We start from the raw sequence: 16,312 nt of genomic DNA, 5'->3' as shown, positions 1-16,312 counted from the left end.
CCTGATGACTATCTTCTCATTAAGAGAAAAAAATACAAAGTGAGTATGGGGGAGAAGGAGGGGGGCAGTGAGGGTCCATTCAGCAGAATACCAAACACAAAGGAAACACTTAGGAAGTAAACAGGTAAAAAAGGATAAACCAAGCTGAAAAAGAGATACCTTTCTGTAAGACAGTAAATTGTTCTAAGTCTAAAGAAACAGACAAGGTCACCAATAAATGTAAATTAAAAAGGAACAGGGATCATAATATGGAGACGAAAGTATAAGTAAAAGAAAAGCATTCATAGTCCTCAATTATTTAGATTTAATAGTCATGAATTTTCATGTGCCAAACAACACACAATCGATCATCTAAGTAAACTGCTACACAAAGAAAAATGACAGAAAACAGATTGGCAGACTTTAAATTCCCTCTCTGGTTAGCAGCCTAAAGCCAGAAAAACATAACCAAAAGATGAATGATGCACAGCAATTATTTAATAAGGACAGTTCTTTATTTAGCTATCAAAAGAAAAGCTTCTTTTCTCAACAGTTATAGGAAAAAAATTTTAAATTACAGTCCAGAAGAAAACCAACAATTTTAAAAAGCAAAAGTTGAATAGGTAATGTTTTCTACCTACTGAAAAGCTTATTCATTCATCAAACATTTTGAACACCTACTATATATCTGCTGGGCACCACCGGCTGCTGTGAACGCCATAGTGAACTGTCCCTCCATTGTAGAAACTTACGATCTAGAGTCAGATCAGTGCTGACCACCTAGAAAATAATGTGAGTCCCATGCAATCTTCAACTTTCTGGTAGCCACATTAAAACACTACAATAAAGTTACATTAACTGTCCTAAATATTTTCTTTAACAGGAAATATGTAAAGTAGCATTACTTCAATATGTAATCAATATCTTAAAAATTGAGCTCTTTTCCCTTTTTTGTGCTAGAAATCAAGCTTATATTTCATACTTATAGCACATCTCAATTCAGACTTGCCATATTTCAATAGCCAGATGTGGCTACTTAAATACTGTAGCTTTTAGCCACATGATTATTCAGAAATTAAGATAAATTTTCATTACTGCACAAGATTCTTTATCTCTGCTGTCCACTGTAATAGCCACTAGTTGCATATGGATACTGAGCACCTGAAATGTGACTAGTAAAACTGAGGATATGAATTTTTTACACTATTTAATTTTAATTTAAATAGCCACAAGTGGCTAGTAACTACAAGATTGAAAAGTACAGCCCTAGGAGAAAAAGACTGCTGAAACAAATCACATGCATTTAATGAATTGCAGTTGTTACAAGTATTTACAAAAGAAATGTCCAATGGGAAATGGGAAATGAATAAATATAGCCAACAGAGAACTTAACCTGTTTTGCCAGCATTAAGGGTTAATTTATCAAAGGAAATCACAATTTAGCAAATGCGGACAGCCTATGCAAAGATCCTGAGTGGGAGGAAAGTGAAAATACAGTAGAAATAATGAAGGAAAGTACCAAGGAGCAAAATAATCCAGCTTATTTGTAAGTGACCAATTTGGATCACAGACTATAAATAGGATAGGAAGGTGGTGAAGCAGAAGCAGCCTTAGCACTTGGAAATAAGTCTTGCAATAAAGTCTGCCCCACTCTCTTCACTCAGTAAACTCCAGCCATTCCAATCTCCGGTCACCTCCTAAGTTGAGCCAGGTTCTTTTTGTCCCCTTTACTCGGGAAACCTGCCCCAGTATTTTTCAGATCTTAGAAGTCAGAATCACAGTTCCAAAATTTCTATTCCAGACAGGGTTTGAGGCAGTAATCCAACTGGAGGATATGGCGTGGAGGGGGTGGGACAGAGACTTGAACCTGTTTGCAAGACAATTTTTACAAAACATTGTTTACAGAACTAATTCAGTGTGTCACTTTTTTTTTTTTTAATGTTGTGACAGACTGGGGAAGTTAAGAAAACTTCCCAAACACACACACCATCACTAACTTTAAACGTTACATTCTCAGAACAAACATCCCAACTAGCACCTTCCAATCTCGATTATCAGTACACCCTACTTCTCTCCTTCCCAGCGGTTGTCATCTGAAAACTCTACGCAGTGGTCTGTTAACAGCCTAGCTCTTCCAACGGACAGTAAACTCCACGACAGCAAAGATCCTGTATCATTCATCTCTGTCTCCTCAACACTTAGCACAATGCCCAAGTAGCATAGAGGAACAGCTGAATGCAAACTGCAACAGCAGGGATTTTAATAAAGATATTACAGGTTTAATTTAAAGGAAAAAATACCTAAACTAGGCTCAAAGGAAAACTTAATGGCATTAAATTTTTTTCATTATACAACATAAAACATTAAGTAGAAATAACAGTATTTTCTAAATTAAAAAATTCAAGACCAAGAACAACCTGAAGACCCTAAGGAATCAACTAAAAACTAGAGGACTAACAAAGCAACAACTAAAAATTGTAGGGGGAGTGGGGGGAAGAGGATGGTAAAACTTAACAATAACAAAAGGAAAACACATTATTACTCCCAGTTACTAAAACAATGTGCACTGACTGGTACTGAATAAAAGCTAAAAAGAACCAAATATAAATGGATTTAGTATATGACAAAGGCAGCTTTATTTGAAGGCAAAAGAAAAAGTTTTCTTTTATGGGCCTAAAATAACGGATTAACTACTAAGGAAAACTAAGGACAATTTTTTCACTTCACATATTATGTCAAAATAAATCTTGGATGAACAGGAGAGAGAGATGTGAAAAATGAAACCACAAAGAACTAGAAGAAAACAGTTATCTGGGTAGGAGAGTTCAATAACTATGAAAGTAGAAGCTGTAAAAACAATGTTATTAACCTAAACTTCTTAAAAGACAAAAACTTTTAATTATTAAAAAAGTAAATAAACAAAAGGCTAATGAAGAGCAAGGGAAAATGTTAGTAGGATGAGTCAAAGGGTGGCTATCCTAAATATAAACACCACTCCAATGAGCCAAAGACAAACCAGAAGATGTCCAGAACCTATACCTCTATTCATTATCATAACTCATTAATCTAAGAAATAAATTATAAATCTTATGAAAAGAAAGAAAAAATATCATTTCTGGTAAAGATAGGGAGGAAATGTGTACTCGCTCATATTTTTCATCGAACTTCATACAGGTTTGGTCAACTTATACTGCAATGTTAGTCCAACTTTTAAGATAACAGTTGTCAGTATTCATGAGTAAAAAAAATGTTCATATACTTTAAGCAATTTTAAGACAGGCTGAACCCTAAAGAAATAAGAAATACATAGTAAGATGTAGCTCTTAAGATGTAGTTCCACACATTGTAATAGTGAACAAAAGGATAAAGAAGCAAGTTATAAACAGTAAGTGACTAGTTAAATTAACAGTACTTTCATAAAATGAAATGCCATGTACCTTTTAAAAATCTTATTTTCAATATATAGGGACCTAACAGTAAAGCTGTTTTTCCCAGTAGTCACATATGGATTTGAGAGTTGGGACTATAAAGAAAGCTGAGCGCCAAAGAATTGATGCTTTTGAACTGTGTGGTGTTGAAGAAGACTCTTGAGAGTCCCTTGGACTGCAAGGAGATCCAACCAGTCCATCCTAAAGGAAATCAGTCCTGAATATTCATTGGAAGGACTGATGTTGAAGCTGAAATTCCAATACCTTGGCCACCTGATGTGAAGAACTGATTCATTTGAAAAGACCCTGATGCTGGGAAAGATTAAAAAAAAGCAGGAGGAGAAGGGGACGACAGAGGATGAGATGGTTGGATGGCATCACCGACTCAATGGACATGAGTTTGAGTAAACTTTGGGAGTTGGTGATGGACAGGGAGGCCTGGCGTGCTGCAGTCCATGGGGTCGCAAAGAGTCAGGCACGACTGAGCGACTGAACTGAACAGTAAAGCTGAGGAAATCCTTGCCCATAAGCAGTTTACTTCAAGCAGGGGATACAGACAATAACCAGATTAATCACTTCAGATGCTAGGTTCTCAAAGGACACAAAGAAGGTAATACAGCCAGCTGACAGGGAAAGTGGTCTGAGATGGCGTCTCATAAGGAGTGACATTTGAGCAAAACACGACTGGGTGTTCAGGCAGAAAACAATTTTAAGAAAACTAAGCTTGGCATACAGCACTGCTGGGGGTACACGAGTCAGGGTGAGCAGCATAAGATAAGCCTGTGAGGCTGATGGGCTCAACAGTCTAGATCAGCCACAAACAAGGCCTGCCCAAGAGGTACCTTAAATGGAAAACACACAACCAATGGTGAAGATAGTCTGAAAAAAGATAAGTAAAATATATCCCATTAGTAATTTCTTACACTGACTGCTTGCTGAATCACAGTATTTTGGGTTAAAAAATATTTCACCTGTTTCTCTTTGTAAATGTGGCTATTAGAAAATGTTTAACTATTTATGTGGTTCCCATTTGTAGCTCCTATTGTATTTTCATTGGACACTGTTGGTCAAGAGTATTAAAAAATCTGGATTTGTTTTGAGTCTGAGAATAAGATAATCTAATTTACACATTGAAACGATTGTTCTGCACAGGAAAGGGAGAGAACCTTGAAGCAAAGATACCAGTGAGGTGGCTACCACCACCACACCATGTACAACAAAGGTGTTGAGATGGATCATATTTGGTTTAAGTTTTGAACACAGAAGCAGCCTAGTACTGCTTAGAATTCAACGTTTAATTGTTTAGGATAAGAAAAGCAAAAACAAGAGAGACTGGTGGGATACCTGCCAAAATATTAATAATTACTCATTCTTTGTTAACTTTTCTGATGGTTTAGGGGGGAAAAAAGCTGCCCTCATAATGAAATACAAAACTGAGGTGTGTTTTTGTTTTTTTAAAGCAAGATAAAATAGTCCTATCAAAACAAAGCCTCCTGACACTTGTCTGCAGGTTGCGTGCACTGTTCTTAAAAAACAAAAAACACCACTTCTCATGTCTATAAAAAAGTTTATTCAAAGATATACATAAACTCATATTACTTATACACACACCATTTTCAGGAAGTTAATACTGCTTCATAATTTATCTTTGCATTGCTGTTCACACGATAAATCCCAAATCTGAGGGGGGGGGCGGGGGAGGGGGGCGTGGATGGTGGCATAAAAAGTACTTAATTGTGTGTTGCTAACATATCCTGATCAATATCCACCACACACCTTTCTCAAAAGTGTTTCAAAGGACACACTCAATGTAATTTCAGAATAATACCTTGGCCCTAATCATTTTCCTTAAAAGCTCTGTCATTTGATAGGTGCTTCACTTAACTAAAGTCTGCGTGACTGATAGGATAAACTCAGGACCGGTTTCTTTTACACATGTGTACTACGGCACAAGAGAAGTTTTAAGAAACTTGCCAGAGATTAAAAAGTGGAAAAGGGAACCCCAGAAAATTGATTTATTTTATACCCAATCAAGTGTTTTTTTCTACTATATTTACATTTTTGCAGTGAAAAATTTGACAGTAAATAGTGCCTGACTTCTTACCATGGGATTTCCAAGGACAAGATTCATTCAGATTGACAGGAATCCTGGTTTCTCACGCAGATGTTCAAAAACTATGAACCAATTACTATGGATATGAATTTGCCATTAAAAGATAAAAGAGAATCCTAAAGTTTTTCATTTATTTCCAGTATTTCAATCTATTTTACTCCTGAGTACCTAAAATGTCCCAATGAAATCTGCATTCACTCTCAAGCAATTCTTGCACTTGTGTACCAGGAGCCAGGAAACAAGAACTGTTCATGGGACACAGCTAGTGACAGCAGAACAGAATCAAAGACATAGGCTAAAGGCCCATGAGTCGTGGAAGATTAACACAGTATTAATCTTTATATTAACAGAGCAATAAAACGAGTGAACTACAGCCACATATTCTTTTTATAAAAAAGCTCAAAAGAAAAACAAACTAAACACACAGTCTGAGCCCACAGACTTTACGTTGTGAAACTCAAGGGGATGGTAAACAAAATACACTAGACTGAAATGATTACCTTGGTAAGGACAGGCAGAGGTATAAGACAGATAAGAAACTCATAAACATATGCAAGTTTTGGTAATATTCCAACTTTTGGTTTGGAGATGGAAAGCATGGATTTTTATTACATTTTATCTCTTTATTGTGTACAGCATACTTTAATACTGTGTTGTGTGTGTTCATACCTTTGTGATATTAAATACACTTTGAATACTTTGCTTAAAAAGCTGTAATTAACATACAATAAACTGCATATACTTACAAGTGTAAAATGTGATCTGTTTTGACACAGGAAATTAAATTATCACAATTGAGATAATAAGCCAACAACCCCGAAATTCTCCTCCTGTACACTTCTGCAATCCCTGTTTCCCTTAAATACATTTTAAAACGTAAAAGAAAAAAAAGTTTAAAAGATAATCTGTTTGGGAAATATAAATGTGCATATTCTGCATAAAGAAAACATTTTCCCTTGAAGCCCTGGACTAAGGGTAATTCGGCAAAATGTCCTAAAATTGGTAACATAAATATTACGTAACTAACCTTAAAAGTCTATGGGATTTTACATTAAAAAAAACAAATTCCGAATCTGATTTGACAGAGGACTTTAAACCTCTTGCTCGGAGCATTAAATCATTAATAACGAACCAGTTTTTTAACCACCAAATAACTTATACATGGTCTGTGTGTAACTTCTTCACACTGCTGAACAACTAATCTGAGTGTGAAGATAAATCATCGCAGCGTCTTAATCGGGTGGTTGATTTGGCAAAAGTTTCTACATAAAAGTTAAAATCATCTCAGACGCATTATTCTTCTGTCCTTGTTTACGTAGTTAGACGGCAACGTGAAAACTCTACTCCAGAGGAAAATCGAGAAATTCTGAGTCCACCCAACAAAAGCAGAGGAAAGAGAGACCCCCCCCGACCCCCTTTCCTTGTCTGACTTGCTAGACTTTCCCCCTGGCTGGTGGCTGGAAATACGGCAGGTGAAAAACCCTTCCAAGAAGGGCTCGGGCTGGGAGGCGTGAGGCGAGGAACTTGACCCGGGCCGGTGACAGGGACGCGCCAGAGGGCGCCCGGGGTCCCTCTAGCCCCCGCCCGTCAACTGCTCGGAATCGGAGGACTGCGGCGGCTCCCCACCCCCCAGAGGCCTGGGGGCAATGGAGGCGGGGGTCTCACCTCGGCGCGCCGCCCCAGCCCCCAGCGGGAAGCCCAGGACCGCGAGGGCCCGCCGCGCGTCCGGGGGAGTCCGCCGCACCTCGGCCCCTGCTCCCGGGGCCAGGAAGCCCCTCACCCCTCAGCAAAAGCCCGGCCCGGGCCCGCGGCCGGCCCACCACCTGCTGCGCCCGCCGGCTGCCCTCCGCTTCCTGCTCCCCTGGGCCGGGAGGGGCCGGGGGCGGGCCTGGCGTCGCCCGAGCCAGTGGGGGAAGGGAGCGGGAGGGGGAGGGGAAGCGCCGGTCGCCGGGGCCCCACGGGCCCCACTCCTCACCTGGCGGCGGCTCCCTCCGCCTGACGCGCTGCCTGCCGCCGCCGGTCGCCGCCGGTGAATGGGGACAGGTGAGGCCGCCAAACCCCTGGTTGCTCCGGCCCCGCCGCCGCCGGCCCCTCCGTCCGCTGTTTATTAAACTTTTCTGTTTGGTTGTTCGGCCTGTGACGCGACTACGGGGCAGAGCTCCGCGATTGGCTGGCGCCCGGCGCTGACGCGGCAACCCCCCGCCCGCAGCCTAATTATTACCGGCCGGGGCGGAGCCGCAGGCCGCAGCCGGCGAAGAGGGGCGGGGCCAGGGCTCGGAGCAAGCGGCGATTGGCTGGAGCGTACTCGGAGGCGGGGCGAAGCGAGGGGAGACGCTCCTCCGGCCTCTCCGCCTCCACTGTCCTTCCTCCGCTGGGGCTTCCTCCCGGCGGTAGGGGGGTCGACAACAGGAGGGCGTTCCCTGGGGTCTAGAGGAGAGTCATCGAGTCTGGGGCGGTAGGTTCAGGTCCCTCTGCAACCTCGAAGGGGGCTGCATGTTCCTGTGGCGGATCGAGTAGCCAGAAAGAGTTGCGTTTCACCTGCCAGTTGTGCAAGAAGGAATTCTGAGCTTTTCCCCCACGTGCAACATTGTGCCCCCACCCCCCATTTTTGCAAGCGCAGAATCCAAGGCCTGGGGCACTACTCTGCCCGGTCCTGAGCCACTGCTTGGAAAGATAAGAAAACTAGTAGAAGCGAGCATGCACAGGTGTGTCCTCCCCTCCCCAACACACACACATACATGGATGCACACGCCCCCACAGGCACCCGGACCCCTTTGCAAAACTCTTCGCAGAAGTGCACGTCCACTTCCCAGCTGAGTGGACTTCCCAGCTACTGCGCTGGGGCGTGGGGTGCTGAGCAGAATGGCTCCCCCGCAGCTTCTCACCCTTGGTCTCCGATGCAGCACAAGAAATATAAGCTCATAGTTCGAGGTCATTCAGTCCTGCCGTGATTAGAGGGGTTCAGATGGGGCTGGCAGGTAGAAGTTGGACCGGGTCCTGCGGGTCCTTTTTGGTTTTATATTTGATGTTTTGCTTAGGAATATTTTGGAAGAAATTTTCATGTTAAAAAAATGGAGTAAAAAATATTATTTGATTATTGAACTTTTTTGGTGCCCCTTAAAATTTTCCGTTTCAAAAATCTCACTATCCTCACCCTAGTTGGATCTCACTTGTGTGGAGAGAGAGATTGATGTGACTGACTAAAGTATTTTGCAATAGGCCTTTGGGATAAGAAGAGGTTAATTATAGAGGAGAGATAGGGGCCAGAAAGTTTTCAAGGAGGAGGTGGCATTGGTTTTTGGCACGGAGAGTGTGTAAGGCTCAGCCTGCTGGCAACCTGGAGAAACATTTTCTTGCTGTCCTAAAGAGGCTGGAAAATGCAGTGTGGGATTGGAAGGACAGAATGTGAAAGGTTGTGAGGTGACAAACAGATGCTTTAGGGGCAAGGTAAGGAACATCCTGTAAAGTTAAACCTAGTGTGAGCATTAGAAGGGGGACTTGCCCAGGAATGTTGATTTAAAAGGCATTCAAATTTAATTGTAAAAACATACATACAAACAATGGACTCACCCAGCGCAAGAGGATTTTGCCCAAGGTCATCATCCCTGATACTGCAGACCTGGAGATCAGGTTATAATGGAGACAAGACCCTTTTAGGGTCAGTTATTTGACAGATCTTCAAAGCCACATTGAGTCGTTGACTTAGTGGGAAATAGGAAAGCATCAAATGGTGAATTAGAACAATTTGGTGGATTCTTCCCATACTAGGAATAATTGCAGCCTGGGCCACCTGGGGTACTTTCAGCTATTCACTGCCCTCTTGTCTCCAGGTAGAAGAACTATAGGAAAGAATTTAGGATTTTGGTCAGGATTCAGGTTCCTAATCAGATGGGTCACTCAGTGACCTTGATCAATACTCATAACCTCCTTGGGTCTCAGTTTTTTAATGAGTTTGGGAAACCTCAGCAAACAAAGATCACTCTCTTTATAGATTCTTCATTCTCATGGGGGAAATATAAAACACAATTAGGTCTTTTTGCTGTGAGTAAGAAGATGATAAGTAGTATAGCTTGAAGAAAAATTAGAGCAGGGTGGTGGATGGGGGAGGGTGGGTCACCATGTTCAACAGGATTGTCAAGGTGGGCTTCACTGAGAAAGTGAGGTTTGAACAGAATTGTAAGAGATGAAAGTATAGTCGTGAAAACCTGGGAGAAGAACATTCCAGACTGAGAGAACTGTTGCAGGAATGGGGACCCCCTTCCAGGGCCCTAGAGTGGGCTCTTTAACACTCGGAAATGAATTGTTGGAGAAGACACTCAGGCTGACAAAGCAAAAGACTATTGGGAAGGGGTGCCCAGGTAGAAAGCAGCAAGGTAAGGGAACTGAGGAGACCAGCTCTGCTATGTGGCTCACAGTCTCGGGTTTTATGGTGATGGAGTTAGAGTCCGAGTTGTCTCTGGTCAGTCATCTTGCTTGGCCCGTATTTGGTGACTCAGGGTCCTTCCGGTGGCCGGTGCATCACTCAGCCAAGATGGATTCCAGCAGAGGACTCTGGGAGGTTGGCAGGACATGTGGCATCTCCTTTTGACCTTTCCCGAATTCTTCTAGTTTGTTGGTAGCTTGTTCTGTGTTTCTTACCAGGACCTCCTGTCATGAAATAACTCATGCACATGGTTACCGTGGTGCCTGGATAGGGTAGGTGGTTTCAGTCAGTTTTCCCCGTAACAGAACTGCTAGAACATGGGTCCCTAGGCAGGAATGGCAAGGAAAGTGACCCTGAAACCAGGTGAGCTGGGGAGAGTAGGAAAGGAAGTTAGAGAGGTTGGGAGGACTTGCTCACGTAGGACCTTGGGGGCCATGGGCTTTGACTATGAGTGAAAGGTGGAAGTACAGCCAATGCAAGGTTTTGAACAGAAAGGTCACATGATCTGACTTAGATTTTAAAGGATCATTCTGCCTGTCGTGTTGAGAGTAGACCAATATGGCAAAAAGTGTAAAAACAGGATATTTTAGTACAGAGTGTTGGCATCCACGGCTTCCCCCATGGTTCAGTGGTAAAGAATCTGCCTGCAATGCAAGAAACACAGGAGACGCAGATTCGGTCCCTAGATCAGGAATATCCCCTGGAGAAGGGCATGGCAACCCACTCCAGTATTCTTGCCTGGAGAAGCCCATGGACAGAGGAGCCTGGCAGGTTGCAGTCCATGGGATCGCAGAGTCAGACACGAATGAAGCAACCAAGCACGCACATTAGCATCCATGTGGGAGATAGTGGTTACTTGGACCAGGTGACAGTGGAAGCAGTGAGAAGTGGTCAGATTCTGGTATAATCTGAAGGTAGAACCAACAATTTCCTCATAGATGGGATGGAGGGTGGGAGAGAGAAGAGGTAAAGGTAATATCCAGGTTTGGGGCTTGTGTAACTGACAGGAGATCAGGAGATTCTTCTTACACACACTGCACTGGAGATTCTATCTGCACATCCTAGTGTAAACATCAGGCAGGCAGTTGGATGTATAACCCTGGAGTTTGTGGCACGAGTGTCGGAGGGATACAGGTTAGGGAGTCATCATCATAAATGGCACTTAAAGCCTTGAGATGGATCAGGAAGTGAGTACTCAGAAGACCAAGGACTGAGCCCTGGGGGTTCTGACAACTCAGAGTTCACGGAGAAGTGTGGGAATTCACTGGGGAGACCAAGAAGGAGGAATCAGAGGATGAAGGAAAACAGAGTTTGGTGTCCTGGAAGCCAAATGAAACATTGTCACACAGGGAGTGTCAAAAACTGCTGATCATTCAAGTATGAAGAGGACTGAGAACTGACTGTTAAATTTAGCGACATGGAATTCACCTTGGAGAGTATCGTTTGGGTGGAGGGTAGAAACCTAATGGGAGTGGTGATAAAATTTTCTTATTGGGGATTTGGTGGGGGGGCAGTTAACGCAACACAGTAAGTCTACATGCGAACCTTTAAGTTGAAAACTTTCAAAGATGTGAATGTGATGCCAACTCCATGTGCCAGCTGTTATACTGAACTTTCCAAGGTATTGTACTGTAAGATTCAAAATGTTTTCTTTATTTTTTGTGTTTGTTTGTTGTATTATTTGTGTGAAAAATACTATAAACCTATGACAGTACAGTATTATATAGCCAGTTACGTTAGTTGGGTACCTAGGCTAACTTTGTTGGACTTTCAAACAAATTGGACTTAACCAACTCACTCCTGGAATGAAACTTGTGTTTATATAGAGGACTGGGGCTTCTCTGGCCATTCAAAGAGTAAAGAATCTGCCTGCAATGCAAGAGACTTGGGTTGGGAAGATCCCCTGGAGAAGGGAATGGCTAGCCACTCCAGTATTCTTGCCTGGGAAATCCCATGAACAGAGAAGCCTGGTAGGCTACAGTCCATGGGGTCATAAAGAGTCTGACATGACTGAGTGACTAACACTTGCAGTTTTTCACTTTTTTTACAGTAATATTTGTGAAGGATCTTTGTGACCTAGCAAGGACGTGAGCAAGTTCATAGGGATTTTGTCTTAAATTTCATTACACTTCTTGCCCAGTGTATCTGGTGTTAACCTTGGCACCTAACACAGTTGGGTATTCACGTATGTTTGTTATGAATTTACAGAAATTGGTTTGTGTGGCCTATTCACTCCCCGGTGTCCCAAGTCTGTACTGAGAGATGACAGCATTGCATAGTGATTTGGAATTCAGAGAGATGGCCGCCCCTAATTAGCTTTATGAAAGTGAAAGTGTTCGTGTCCAACTCTTTGCAACCCTATGGACTGTAGCCCGCCAGGCTCCTCTGTGCATTGGATTCTCCAACAAAGAATACTGGAGTGAGTAGCCATTCCCTTTTCCAAGGTATCCTTCCAACCCAGGGATCGAACATAGGTCCCCCATACTGCAGGCAGATTCTTTACCATCTGAACCACCAGGGAGGCCGATTAGCTTTGTGGTCTTGTGCAAATCATGTAAAATAGGCAAAAACCTACCTCAAAGGGTTGTTATGTGGATTAAAAGCTACTGCATTTGTATCCATCCAGTGAACATTGGATGCTGACTTTCTGCCAACCTGTGTTGTTAAGTACCAGGATATAACAGGAAGAAAGAGAGCTAAAGGCCCCCCTCTCATTGACATGGTTATATAAAACTCACTGGCAGGGTGTACATAAAGCAGTGTTTATAGCACAGGCACCTAATAGATGCTCAAGGCTTCCCTGGTGGCTCAGAGATTAAAGCGTCTGCCTCCAATGCGGGAGACCCGGGTTCGATCCCTGGGTCGGGAAGATCCCCTGGAGAAGGAAATGGTAACCCACTCCAGTATTCTTGCCTGGAGAATCCCATGGATGGAGAAGCCTGGTAGGCTACAGTCCACGGGGTCGCAAAGAGTCGGACACTACTGAGCGACTTCACCTTCACCTTCAAATGATAATTTGCTTTATTGTCTCCAGTCCTTCCTCTTTCCTGTGCTCCAGACTACGAGATCTAGTGTCTGCTCATCAGAGGCATTCGATATGTCCAAAGTTCATTTTCTTCCCCCAAACACATTCTTACCTCCTTTGGTCCCAGTTTTGACCAATGGCAATACCTCATTTTCAGTAATTAAAGCTAGAACCTCATCCTTTTCCTGTCTTTATAAAATTTTTTTTAAGAAAACCTTTATTGAGGTCTAATACACATGCCATAGAATTCACCCATAGAAAGGACACAATTTAAAGAAAGACAAATATTATATGATATCACTTATATGTGGAATCTAAAAAATAATACAAATGAACTTATAAAACAGAAACAGACTCCCAGATACAGAAAGCAAATTGAGGAAGATGGGGAGAGATCAATTAGGAGTATGGGATCAACAGATAATGTGACTGTATATAAAATAGATAAAAAAGATTTACGGTATAGCACAGGGAACTTTATTCAACCTCGTAATAATCTATATTGGAAATGTTATATATATTATACACTCAGTTATATGTAACTGAATGAGTTTGCTGTACACCTGACCCTAACACAATATTGTAAACCAACTATAGTTCAGTTTTTTAAAAAGGTACAATACAGTAGTTTTCAGTATTCACAGAGATGTACTAATATCACCATAATCAATTTTAGAACATTTTATTACCCTTCAAAAAAACCCTCTACCCATTAACAGTCACTGTCTTTCCCTCCCCCTCAACCCTATATAAGCACTTATTTTGTGTCTCTATAGATCTGCCTATTTTAGTCATAAATATGGAAATCTGGCTCAGAGGTTAAAGCGTCTGCCTGCAATGCAGGTGACCTGGGTTCGATCCCTGGGTTGGGAAGATCCCCTGGAGAAGGAAATGGCAACCCACTCCAGTATTCTTGCCTGGAGAATCCCATGGATGGAGGAGCCTCGTGGGCTACAGTCCATAGGGTCGCAAAGAGTCGGACACAACTGAGCAACTTCACTTTCACTTTCGTGGAATCACACCGGAGAAGGCAATGGCACCCCACTCCAGTACTCTTGCCTGGAAAATCCCATGGACAGAGAAGCCTGGTAGGCTGCAGTCCATGGGGTCACTGAGGGTCGGACACGACTGAGCGACTTCACTTTCACTTTTCACTTTCATGCATTGGAGAAGGAAATGGCAACCCACTCCAGTGTTCTTGCCTGGAGAATCCCAGGGACGGGGGAGCATGGTGGGCTGCTGTTTATGGGGTCGCACAGAGTCGGACACGACTGAAGTAACTTAGCAGCAGCAGCATGGAATCACACAACACACGGCCTTCTATGACTGGCTTCTTTCACTTAGCATGGTATTTTTGAGGTTCATCTGTGTTGTATCAATGCTTTAGTCTTTTTTGTTGCTGAATCATATTTCATTATATGGACATACCCTATTTTATTTATCTATCAGTTCATGGATATTTGAGTTGTTTTTACTTTTTGCCTACTCTGGTGCTACTCCGAGCATTTGTGTACACGTTTTTGTGGAGGTATATGTGTTTATTTCTTGAGTATATACCTAAGAGTGAAATTATGGTAACTCTATTGTCTAGTCGTTTGAAGAAGTACTAGACTGTCTTCAGAGGGGCTATACCATTTTATACTCCCATCAGCAAAGAGTGAGTTGTACTTTCTCCACACCCTTGACAATGTTATTATTATTTGGCCACACTGGGCATCGTGTGTGGTCTTAATTCCCCGACCAGGGATCAACCTTGAGCCCCAGACAATGGAAGTGTGGAGGCCTCACCACTGGACTACCAGGGAAGTCCTGACAACACATATCTTCTTGATTGTAACCATCCTGGTGAGTATGAAGTGATATCTTGTGGTTTTGATTTACATTTCCTAGTGGCTGTTGAGCATCATTCCATGTACTTATTGGTCATTTGTATATCATCTTTGAAAAAGAGTCTACTCAGATCCATTGCCCATTTTTAAACTGAGTTATTGATCTTTTCATGTTGGCTGTGAGAGTTCTTTACATATTCTGAATACAAACCCCTTATCAGGTACATAATTTACAAATATCATCTCCCCTTTATGGATTGTCCTTTCACTTGCTTAATGGTGGCAACATTTTAAAGTTTTAAATTTTGACTCACCCTTTTCTTAAGTCTTCCCTTCCCCAACATCTAATGAGTCACAAATTTCACTGCTTCTTCCTTAGAAATATCTCTGAAATGTACTCCACTGCCACTGTCCTGTACAACCCCTTGTTATTTCTCACCTGAATATAACCACTGGGCTTCCCAAGTGGCTCAGTGGTACAGAATCCACCTGCCAGTGCAGGAGATGAAGGAGATGTGAGTTCGATCCCTGGGTCAGGAAGATCCCCTGGAGAAGGAAATGGTAGCCCACTCCAGTATTCTTGCCTGGGAAATCCCGTGGACAGAGGAGCCTGGCAGGCCACATGTAGTTCATAGGGTCACAAGACTTGGGCACGACTTAGCAAATAACAACACTGAAATCTCAGTAAATAATAATGTACCAGTATTGGTTCATTAATTGTGACAAATGTACAGTAAGTAGTTGATAGTAGGGGAAACTGGGTGTTCCATCCTATCTTTATAACTTTTCTATAAATCTAAAAATTATTCTAACACAACATTGTAAAGCAACTATACTCCAAAAATTACTTTAAAAAGAGATTAAAACTATTCTAAAACAATTATATAAAAAAACCTCTCAGTAACCCCCCTGACAGCCATCAGAGCCTGTTTTCTTGCACGCATCAGTGACCTGCCTTGGCCGGGCCCTGGACCAACAGGCCCCACTCCTGGCCGCTTCTACAGTGCGTCCTCTTCAGTGGGCGAGACAATTGGATGCCCAACCGTTGCTGAGAACCCACCATTGATGATGCTGGATAGTTTCCTTTCTTATTTTTGTTTTCTGTCTGCCTCTTAGGATACACTTTTTTCCTATTTACCCCCAATTCTGTGCCCTGAGAAGCTGACCCACATTAGATGGCCTCAGTGAGCATCCTTGTCTTTCAGCTTCCATCTGGGGTTGGTCCTTGGGAAACCCTGGCAGAAAGTGGGAGGGAGGAAGGTTCGTGAAGTTAGGTTACCCATTTTTGGTCCTAGTCCTGCCAGGTCACAGAAACTTACACAGCTCCTGTCCTCATGGCCTTTTCCATTCAGCTACTCATCCAGGTTCCAGTAACACTGGATCCCGTGATCCCTTATCTGCCTGCAGCACAGCCTCCACTCAGCACTATGGGTGTTGTCCTGAGAGGTAGCCCCTGGCAACCCCTCTGGTGCTTGGATACCAGGTAGTTGTGTGTTTGCCCCTTTGTGCGCCCTC

General features: G+C 42.8%; 1 protein-coding gene across 2 annotated transcripts in view; it reads right to left on the bottom strand.

Moving 5' to 3' along the window:
- Window positions 1-7,721, bottom strand: part of ZFAND6 (zinc finger AN1-type containing 6) — a 54,310-nt gene extending 46,589 nt beyond the window's left edge. Inside the window, exon 1 of one of the 2 annotated variants that reach the window (XM_055556576.1) lies at window positions 7,496-7,721. The gene's annotated coding sequence lies outside the window, so the exon portion shown is untranslated. The remainder of the gene's footprint in view (window positions 1-7,495) is intronic. The other variant, XM_055556573.1, reaches the window with a different exon arrangement.
- Window positions 7,722-16,312: the final 8,591 nt, after the last annotated feature.

This window comes from Bubalus kerabau, chromosome 19 (genome assembly GCF_029407905.1).
Source record: "Bubalus kerabau isolate K-KA32 ecotype Philippines breed swamp buffalo chromosome 19, PCC_UOA_SB_1v2, whole genome shotgun sequence".
Classification (NCBI taxonomy): Eukaryota; Metazoa; Chordata; class Mammalia; order Artiodactyla; family Bovidae; genus Bubalus; species Bubalus kerabau.
This window is presented reverse-complemented; position numbering and strand designations above follow the sequence as displayed.